At 49.5% G+C, this 10000-nt stretch overlaps 8 non-coding genes across 8 annotated transcripts; all 8 read left to right on the forward strand.

Moving 5' to 3' along the window:
* Nucleotides 1-790: 790 nt before the first annotated feature.
* Nucleotides 791-863, forward strand: trnam-cau (transfer RNA methionine (anticodon CAU)). Its single transcript has one exon. It is a non-coding gene; the product is annotated as a tRNA-Met (tRNA).
* A 1195-nt stretch (nucleotides 864-2058) lies between these two features.
* On the forward strand, nucleotides 2059-2131 carry trnam-cau (transfer RNA methionine (anticodon CAU)). The gene has a single exon. It is a non-coding gene; the product is annotated as a tRNA-Met (tRNA).
* Nucleotides 2132-3361: 1230 nt separating this feature from the next.
* Nucleotides 3362-3434, forward strand: trnam-cau (transfer RNA methionine (anticodon CAU)). Its single transcript has one exon. It is a non-coding gene; the product is annotated as a tRNA-Met (tRNA).
* Nucleotides 3435-4629: 1195 nt separating this feature from the next.
* trnam-cau (transfer RNA methionine (anticodon CAU)) lies at nucleotides 4630-4702 on the forward strand. The gene has a single exon. It is a non-coding gene; the product is annotated as a tRNA-Met (tRNA).
* Nucleotides 4703-5932: 1230 nt separating this feature from the next.
* On the forward strand, nucleotides 5933-6005 carry trnam-cau (transfer RNA methionine (anticodon CAU)). The gene has a single exon. It is a non-coding gene; the product is annotated as a tRNA-Met (tRNA).
* A 1198-nt stretch (nucleotides 6006-7203) lies between these two features.
* Nucleotides 7204-7276, forward strand: trnam-cau (transfer RNA methionine (anticodon CAU)). The gene has a single exon. It is a non-coding gene; the product is annotated as a tRNA-Met (tRNA).
* Nucleotides 7277-8498: 1222 nt separating this feature from the next.
* Nucleotides 8499-8571, forward strand: trnam-cau (transfer RNA methionine (anticodon CAU)). Its single transcript has one exon. It is a non-coding gene; the product is annotated as a tRNA-Met (tRNA).
* Nucleotides 8572-9769: 1198 nt separating this feature from the next.
* trnam-cau (transfer RNA methionine (anticodon CAU)) lies at nucleotides 9770-9842 on the forward strand. The gene has a single exon. It is a non-coding gene; the product is annotated as a tRNA-Met (tRNA).
* The last annotated feature ends 158 nt before the right edge of the window (nucleotides 9843-10000 follow it).

Raw genomic sequence — 10000 nt, forward strand, 5'->3', positions numbered from 1 at the left:
CTGGAAGCCATGGATATGGTGAAAGACGCCGAGAAGAGCTCGAGCCTGCGCAAGGGAAGCGAGTTGAGCGCAACGTCGCAGCCGCCACGAGCGTGAGGGAGCAGGCGAGAGCCCTGTCTGACTGATGGACAAATGACTTCTATTGCCTGAGGCTTTGCCTGAAAGAAAGTGCAATTGCCTGAGGCTTTGCCTGAAAGAAAGTGCAATTGCCTGAGGCTTTGCCTGAAAGAAAATGCTGGCTCTTTACATGCATTGCTTCTCAAAGGCACTCCCTGCTGACACACACATGCAAGTGTTCAAGCAAAACGGTGAAGGCACTGTCCTGTGCCTCAGCTGCAACATGTTCAGCTGTAAACTGCTCATCATATTAAGAACTCAGCCTTCAGCGAATTGCGACTTACCACACACATACTTACTTCAAAAGAATGCTCACTGCTTCAAGCCGGAGTGCAACCAACCACCTAAGGACGACTTTGCTTTGCTTTGTTTTCTACTGCACTGCTCCGCTCCCCACCTGTCAATCGAAGGGAAGCGGCAGAGGTGCCTATCTTTGCTGATTGTCTGCCGCATGCCTTTTAATGCTGCTCGTCCTGTGTACTTGCTGATGTCGCAGCTATTTTTCACAGCCTGGGCCAGCGGCGCAATGGATAACGCATCTGACTACGGATTAGAAGATTGCATGTTCGGCTCCTACCTGGCTCGAGCATTTTGGCAATCTTTGCATTCTGGCTTTGAATGCCACGTAAGCGAACATAGCTGGTCACACTCTTCAGTTACTAACCAGACAAGTGCCTTCTTAGCGCAGTAGGCAGCGCGTCAGTCTCATAATCTGAAGGTCCTGAGTTCAATCCTCAGAGAAGGCATTAATACTTGCATGGACTTTTCTCCTTCTTTCATTTCAGCTGCATTCATGCAAAAATCAGGAAGTTTTGCTGCGATAGCACATCAAAGGATTTGATGTCCCTCAGCCTGCGGTGACCTTCAGAAGCAGATGGGCTCACACCACACCTGACACAACTCTTGTTTCTGAACAATTACCCGAGCCAAAAGAATAGTGGTGAATGCAGGTATTGATCCCGCTAACTCTCACATACAAAGCAAGCACTCTACCATTTGAGCTAATTCCCCATTGATGGCTGGCATTAGCTCCCAGTTTGCATCTGACTAGCCCCTTATCACTTGCCTCCTCGCTGTTCCACGACCAGCAGAAATCTCTTGCTTCAGGTTGGCCTGCTCCCTGAACACTTTCAATGCTTTGCTCCAATCGACGTTACTGAGCAATAGCAGGCGAGCAAGGGCAGGACTGGAAGCCATGGATATGGTGAAAGACGCCGAGAAGAGCTCGAGCCTGCGCAAGGGAAGCGAGTTGAGCGCAACGTCGCAGCCGCCACGAGCGTGAGGGAGCAGGCGAGAGCCCTGTCTGACTGATGGACAAATGACTTCTATTGCCTGAGGCTTTGCCTGAAAGAAAGTGCAATTGCCTGAGGCTTTGCCTGAAAGAAAATGCTGGCTCTTTACATGCATTGCTGCTCAAAGGCACTCCCTGCTGACACACACATGCAAGTGCTCAAGCAAAACGGTGAAGGCACTGTCCTGTGCCTCAGCTGCAACATTTTCAGCTGTAAACTGCTCATATTAAGAACTCTGCCTTCAGCGAATTGCGACTTACCACACACATACTTACTTCAAAAGAATGCTCACTGCTTCAAGCCGGAGTGCAACCAACCACCTAAGGACGACTTTGCTTTGCTTTGTTTTCTACTGCACTGCTCCGCTCCCCACCTGTCAATCGAAGGGAAGCGGCAGAGGTGCCTATCTTTGCTGATTGTCTGCCGCATGCCTTTTAATGCTGCTCGTCCTGTGTACTTGCTGATGTCGCAGCTATTTTTCACAGCCTGGGCCAGCGGCGCAATGGATAACGCATCTGACTACGGATTAGAAGATTGCATGTTCGGCTCCTACATGGCTCGAGCATTTTGGCAATCTTTGCATTCTGGCTTTGAATGCCACGTAAGCGAACATAGCTGGTCACACTCTTCAGTTACTAACCAAGCAAGTGCCTTCTTAGCGCAGTAGGCAGCGCGTCAGTCTCATAATCTGAAGGTCCTGAGTTCAATCCTCAGAGAAGGCATTAATACTTGCATGGACTTTTCTCCTTCTTTCATTTCAGCTGCATTAATGCAAAAATCAGGAAGTTTTGCTGCGATAGCACATCAAAGGATTTGATGTCCCTCAGCCTGCGGTGACCTTCAGAAGCAGATGGGCTCACACCACACCTGACACAACTCTTGTTTCTGAACAATTACCCGAGCCAAAAGAATAGTGGTGAATGCAGGTATTGATCCCGCTAACTCTCACATGCAAAGCAAGCGCTCTACCATTTGAGCTAATTCCCCATTGATGTCTGGCATTAGCTCCCAGTTTGCATCTGACTAGCCCCTTATCACTTGCCTCCTCGCTGTTCCACGACCAGCAGAAATCTCTTGCTTCAGGTTGGCCTGCTCCCTGAACACTTTCAATGCTTTGCTCCAATCGACGTTACTGAGCAATAGCAGGCGAGCAAGGGCAGGACTGGAAGCCATGGATATGGTGAAAGACGCCGAGAAGAGCTCGAGCCTGCGCAAGGGAAGCGAGTTGAGCGCAACGTCGCAGCCGCCACGAGCGTGAGGGAGCAGGCGAGAGCCCTGTCTGACTGATGGACAAATGACTTCTATTGCCTGAGGCTTTGCCTGAAAGAAAGTGCAATTGCCTGAGGCTTTGCCTGAAAGAAAGTGCAATTGCCTGAGGCTTTGCCTGAAAGAAAATGCTGGCTCTTTACATGCATTGCTTCTCAAAGGCACTCCCTGCTGACACACACATGCAAGTGTTCAAGCAAAACGGTGAAGGCACTGTCCTGTGCCTCAGCTGCAACATGTTCAGCTGTAAACTGCTCATCATATTAAGAACTCTGCCTTCAGCGAATTGCGACTTACCACACACATACTTACTTCAAAAGAATGCTCACTGCTTCAAGCCGGAGTGCAACCAACCACCTAAGGACGACTTTGCTTTGCTTTGTTTTCGACTGCACTGCTCCGCTCCCCACCTGTCAATCGAAGGGAAGCGGCAGAGGTGCCTATCTTTGGTGATTCTCTGCCGCATGCCTTTTAATGCTGCTCGTCCTGTGTACTTGCTGATGTCGCAGCTATTTTTCACAGCCTGGGCCAGCGGCGCAATGGATAACGCATCTGACTACGGATTAGAAGATTGCATGTTCGGCTCCTACCTGGCTCGAGCATTTTGGCAATCTTTGCATTCTGGCTTTGAATGCCACGTAAGCGAACATAGTTGGTCACACTCTTCAGTTACTAACCAGGCAAGTGCCTTCTTAGCGCAGTAGGCAGCGCGTCAGTCTCATAATCTGAAGGTCCTGAGTTCAATCCTCAGAGAAGGCATTAATACTTGCATGGACTTTTCTCCTTCTTTCATTTCAGCTGCATTCATGCAAAAATCAGGAAGTTTTGCTGCGATAGCACATCAAAGGATTTGATGTCCCTCAGCCTGCGGTGACCTTCAGAAGCCGATGGGCTCACACCACACCTGACACAACTCTTGTTTCTGAGCAATTACCCGAGCCAAAAGAATAGTGGTGAATGCAGGTATTGATCCCGCTAACTCTCACATACAAAGCAAGCACTCTACCATTTGAGCTAATTCCCCATTGATGGCTGGCATTAGCTCCCAGTTTGCATCTGACTAGCCCCTTATCACTTGCCTCCTCGCTGTTCCACGACCAGCAGAAATCTCTTGCTTCAGGTTGGCCTGCTCCCTGAACACTTTCAATGCTTTGCTCCAATCGACGTTACTGAGCAATAGCAGGCGAGCAAGGGCAGGACTGGAAGCCATGGATATGGTGAAAGACGCCGAGAAGAGCTCGAGCCTGCGCAAGGGAAGCGAGTTGAGCGCAACGTCGCAGCCGCCACGAGCGTGAGGGAGCAGGCGAGAGCCCTGTCTGACTGATGGACAAATGACTTCTATTGCCTGAGGCTTTGCCTGAAAGAAAGTGCAATTGCCTGAGGCTTTGCCTGATAGAAAATGCTGGCTCTTTACATGCATTGCTGCTCAAAGGCACTCCCTGCTGACACACACATGCAAGTGCTCAAGCAAAACGGTGAAGGCACTGTCCTGTGCCTCAGCTGCAACATGTTCAGCTGTAAACTGCTCATATTAAGAACTCTGCCTTCAGCGAATTGCGACTTACCACACACATACTTACTTCAAAAGAATGCTCACTGCTTCAAGCCGGAGTGCAACCAACCACCTAAGGACGACTTTGCTTTGCTTTGTTTTCTACTGCACTGCTCCGCTCCCCACCTGTCAATCGAAGGGAAGCGGCAGAGGTGCCTATCTTTGCTGATTGTCTGCCGCATGCCTTTTAATGCTGCTCGTCCTGTGTACTTGCTGATGTCGCAGCTATTTTTCACAGCCTGGGCCAGCGGCGCAATGGATAACGCATCTGACTACGGATTAGAAGATTGCATGTTCGGCTCCTACCTGGCTCGAGCATTTTGGCAATCTTTGCATTCTGGCTTTGAATGCCACGTAAGCGAACATAGTTGGTCACACTCTTCAGTTACTAACCAGGCAAGTGCCTTCTTAGCGCAGTAGGCAGCGCGTCAGTCTCATAATCTGAAGGTCCTGAGTTCAATCCTGAGAGAAGGCATTAATACTTGCATAGACTTTTCTCCTTCTTTCATTTCAGCTGCATTCATGCAAAAATCAGGAAGTTTTGCTGCGATAGCACATCAAAGGATTTGATGTCCCTCAGCCTGCGGTGACCTTCAGAAGCAGATGGGCTCACACCACACCTGACACAACTCTTGTTTCTGAACAATTACCCGAGCCAAAAGAATAGTGGTGAATGCAGGTATTGATCCCGCTAACTCTCACATGCAAAGCAAGCACTCTACCATTTGAGCTAATTCCCCATTTATATCTAGCATTAGCTCCCAGTTTGCATCTGACTAGCCCCTTATCACTTGCCTCCTCGCTGTTCCACGACCAGCAGAAATCTCTTGCTTCAGGTTGGCCTGCTCCCTGAACACTTTCAATGCTTTGCTCCGATCGACGTTACTGAGCAATAGCAGGCGAGCAAGGGCAGGACTGGAAGCCATGGATATGGTGAAAGACGCCGAGAAGAGCTCGAGCCTGCGCAAGGGAAGCGAGTTGAGCGCAACGTCGCAGCCGCCACGAGCGTGAGGGAGCAGGCGAGAGCCCTGTCTGACTGATGGACAAATGACTTCTATTGCCTGAGGCTTTGCCTGAAAGAAAGTGCAATTGCCTGAGGCTTTGCCTGAAAGAAAGTGCAATTGCCTGAGGCTTTGCCTGAAAGAAAATGCTGGCTCTTTACATGCATTGCTTCTCAAAGGCACTCCCTGCTGACACACACATGCAAGTGTTCAAGCAAAACGGTGAAGGCACTGTCCTGTGCCTCAGCTGCAACATGTTCAGCTGTAAACTGCTCATCATATTAAGAACTCTGCCTTCAGCGAATTGCGACTTACCACACACATACTTACTTCAAAAGAATGCTCACTGCTTCAAGCCGGAGTGCAACCAACCACCTAAGGACGACTTTGCTTTGCTTTGTTTTCTACTGCACTGCTCCGCTCCCCACCTGTCAATCGAAGGGAAGCGGCAGAGGTGCCTATCTTTGCTGATTGTCTGCCGCATGCCTTTTAATGCTGCTCGTCCTGTGTACTTGCTGATGTCGCAGCTATTTTTCACAGCCTGGGCCAGCGGCGCAATGGATAACGCATCTGACTACGGATTAGAAGATTGCATGTTCGGCTCCTACCTGGCTCGAGCATTTTGGCAATCTTTGCATTCTGGCTTTGAATGCCACGTAAGCGAACATAGTTGGTCACACTCTTCAGTTACTAACCAGGCAAGTGCCTTCTTAGCGCAGTAGGCAGCGCGTCAGTCTCATAATCTGAAGGTCCTGAGTTCAATCCTCAGAGAAGGCATTAATACTTGCATGGACTTTTCTCCTTCTTTCATTTCAGCTGCATTCATGCAAAAATCAGGAAGTTTTGCTGCGATAGCACATCAAAGGATTTGATGTCCCTCAGCCTGCGGTGACCTTCAGAAGCAGATGGGCTCACACCACACCTGACACAACTCTTGTTTCTGAGCAATTACCCGAGCCAAAAGAATAGTGGTGAATACAGGTATTGATCCCGCTAACTCTCACATACAAAGCAAGCACTCTACCATTTGAGCTAATTCCTCATTGATGGCTGGCATTAGCTCCCAGTTTGCATCTGACTAGCCCCTTATCACTTGCCTCCTCGCTGTTCCACGACCAGCAGAAATCTCTTGCTTCAGGTTGGCCTGCTCCCTGAACACTTTCAATGCTTTGCTCCAATCGACGTTACTGAGCAATAGCAGGCGAGCAAGGGCAGGACTGGAAGCCATGGATATGGTGAAAGACGCCGAGAAGAGCTCGAGCCTGCGCAAGGGAAGCGAGTTGAGCGCAACGTCGCAGCCGCCACGAGCGTGAGGGAGCAGGCGAGAGCCCTGTCTGACTGATGGACAAATGACTTCTATTGCCTGAGGCTTTGCCTGAAAGAAAGTGCAATTGCCTGAGGCTTTGCCTGATAGAAAATGCTGGCTCTTTACATGCATTGCTGCTCAAAGGCACTCCCTGCTGACACACACATGCAAGTGCTCAAGCAAAACGGTGAAGGCACTGTCCTGTGCCTCAGCTGCAACATGTTCAGCTGTAAACTGCTCATCATATTAAGAACTCTGCCTTCAGCGAATTGCGACTTACCACACACATACTTACTTCAAAAGAATGCTCACTGCTTCAAGCCGGAGTGCAACCAACCACCTAAGGACGACTTTGCTTTGCTTTGTTTTCTACTGCACTGCTCCGCTCCCCACCTGTCAATCGAAGGGAAGCGGCAGAGGTGCCTATCTTTGCTGATTGTCTGCCGCATGCCTTTTAATGCTGCTCGTCCTGTGTACTTGCTGATGTCGCAGCTATTTTTCACAGCCTGGGCCAGCGGCGCAATGGATCACGCATCTGACTACGGATTAGAAGATTGCATGTTCGGCTCCTGCCTGGCTCGAGCATTATGGCAATCTTTGCATTCTGGCTTTGAATGCCACGTAAGCGAACATAGTTGGTCACACTCTTCAGTTACTAACCAGGCAAGTGCCTTCTTAGCGCAGTAGGCAGCGCGTCAGTCTCATAATCTGAAGGTCCTGAGTTCAATCCTCAGAGAAGGCATTAATACTTGCATAGACTTTTTTCCTTCTTTCATTTCAGCTGCATTCATGCAAAAATCAGGAAGTTTTGCTGCGATAGCACATCAAAGGATTTGATGTCCCTCAGCCTGCGGTGACCTTCAGAAGCAGATGGGCTCACACCACACCTGACACAACTCTTGTTTCTGAACAATTACCCGAGCCAAAAGAATAGTGGTGAATGCAGGTATTGATCCCACTAACTCTCACATACAAAGCAAGCGCTCTACCATTTGAGCTAATTCCCCATTGATGTCTGGCATTAGCTCCCAGTTTGCATCTGACTAGCCCCTTATCACTTGCCTCCTCGCTGTTCCACGACCAGCAGAAATCTCTTGCTTCAGGTTGGCCTGCTCCCTGAACACTTTCAATGCTTTGCTCCGATCGACGTTACTGAGCAATAGCAGGCGAGCAAGGGCAGGACTGGAAGCCATGGATATGGTGAAAGACGCCGAGAAGAGCTCGAGCCTGCGCAAGGGAAGCGAGTTGAGCGCAACGTCGCAGCCGCCACGAGCGTGAGGGAGCAGGCGAGAGCCCTGTCTGACTGATGGACAAATGACTTCTATTGCCTGAGGCTTTGCCTGAAAGAAAGTGCAATTGCCTGAGGCTTTGCCTGAAAGAAAGTGCAATTGCCTGAGGCTTTGCCTGATAGAAAATGCTGGCTCTTTACATGCATTGCTGCTCAAAGGCACTCCCTGCTGACACACACATGCAAGTGCTCAAGCAAAACGGTGAAGGCACTGTCCTGTGCCTCAGCTGCAACATTTTCAGCTGCAAACTGCTCATATTAAGAACTCTGCCTTCAGCGAATTGCGACTTACCACACACATACTTATTTCAAAAGAATGCTCACTGCTTCAAGCCGGAGTGCAACCAACCACCTAAGGACGACTTTGCTTTGTTTTCTACTGCACTGCTCCGCTCCCCACCTGTCAATCGAAGGGAAGCGGCAGAGGTGCCTATCTTTGCTGATTGTCTGCCGCATGCCTTTTAATGCTGCTCGTCCTGTGTACTTGCTGATGTCGCAGCTATTTTTCACAGCCTGGGCCAGCGGCGCAATGGATAACGCATCTGACTACGGATTAGAAGATTGCATGTTCGGCTCCTGCCTGGCTCGTGCATTTTGGCAATCTTTGCATTCTGGCTTTGAATGCCACGTAAGCGAACATAGTTGGTCACACTCTTCAGTTACTAACCAGGTAAGTGCCTTCTTAGTGCAGTAGGCAGCGCGTCAGTCTCATAATCTGAAGGTCCTGAGTTCAATCCTCAGAGAAGGCATTAATACTTGCATAGACTTTTTTCCTTCTTTCATTTCAGCTGCATTCATGCAAAAATCAGGAAGTTTTGCTGCGATAGCACATCAAAGGATTTGATGTCCCTCAGCCTGCGGTGACCTTCAGAAGCAGATGGGCTCACACCACACCTGACACAACTCTTGTTTCTGAACAATTACCCGAGCCAAAAGAATAGTGGTGAATGCAGGTATTGATCCCGCTAACTCTCACATGCAAAGCAAGCGCTCTACCATTTGAGCTAATTCCCCATTTATGTCTGGCATTAGCTCCCAGTTTGCATCTGACTAGCCCCTTATCACTTGCCTCCTCGCTGTTCCACGACCAGCAGAAATCTCTTGCTTCAGGTTGGCCTGCTCCCTGAACACTTTCAATGCTTTGCTCCGATCGACGTTACTGAGCAATAGCAGGCGAGCAAGGGCAGGACTGGAAGCCATGGATATGGTGAAAGACGCCGAGAAGAGCTCGAGCCTGCGCAAGGGAAGCGAGTTGAGCGCAACGTCGCAGCCGCCACGAGCGTGAGGGAGCAGGCGAGAGCCCTGTCTGACTGATGGACAAATGACTTCTATTGCCTGAGGCTTTGCCTGAAAGAAAGTGCAATTGCCTGAGGCTTTGCCTGATAGAAAATGCTGGCTCTTTACATGCATTGCTGCTCAAAGGCACTCCCTGCTGACACACACATGCAAGTGTTCAAGCAAAACGGTGAAGGCACTGTCCTGTGCCTCAGCTGCAACATGTTCAGCTGTAAACTGCTCATCATATTAAGAACTCTGCCTTCAGCGAATTGCGACTTACCACACACATACTTACTTCAAAAGAATGCTCACTGCTTCAAGCCGGAGTGCAACCAACCACCTAAGGACGACTTTGCTTTGCTTTGTTTTCTACTGCACTGCTCCGCTCCCCACCTGTCAATCGAAGGGAAGCGGCAGAGGTGCCTATCTTTGCTGATTGTCTGCCGCATGCCTTTTAATGCTGCTCGTCCTGTGTACTTGCTGATGTCGCAGCTATTTTTCACAGCCTGGGCCAGCGGCGCAATGGATAACGCATCTGACTACGGATTAGAAGATTGCATGTTCGGCTCCTACCTGGCTCGAGCATTTTGGCAATCTTTGCATTCTGGCTTTGAATGCCACGTAAGCGAACATAGTTGGTCACACTCTTCAGTTCCTAACCAGGCAAGTGCCTTCTTAGCGCAGTAGGCAGCGCGTCAATCTCATAATCTGAAGGTCCTGAGTTCAATCCTCAGAGAAGGCATTAATACTTGCATAGACTTTTCTCCTTCTTTCATTTCAGCTGCATTCATGCAAAAATCAGGAAGTTTTGCTGCGAGAGCACATCAAAGGATTTGATGTCCCTCAGCCTGCGGTGACCTTCAGAAGCAGATGGGCTCACACCACACCTGACACAACTCT

This window comes from Pristiophorus japonicus, unplaced genomic scaffold (genome assembly GCF_044704955.1).
Source record: "Pristiophorus japonicus isolate sPriJap1 unplaced genomic scaffold, sPriJap1.hap1 HAP1_SCAFFOLD_207, whole genome shotgun sequence".
Taxonomy (NCBI): Eukaryota; Metazoa; Chordata; class Chondrichthyes; family Pristiophoridae; genus Pristiophorus; species Pristiophorus japonicus.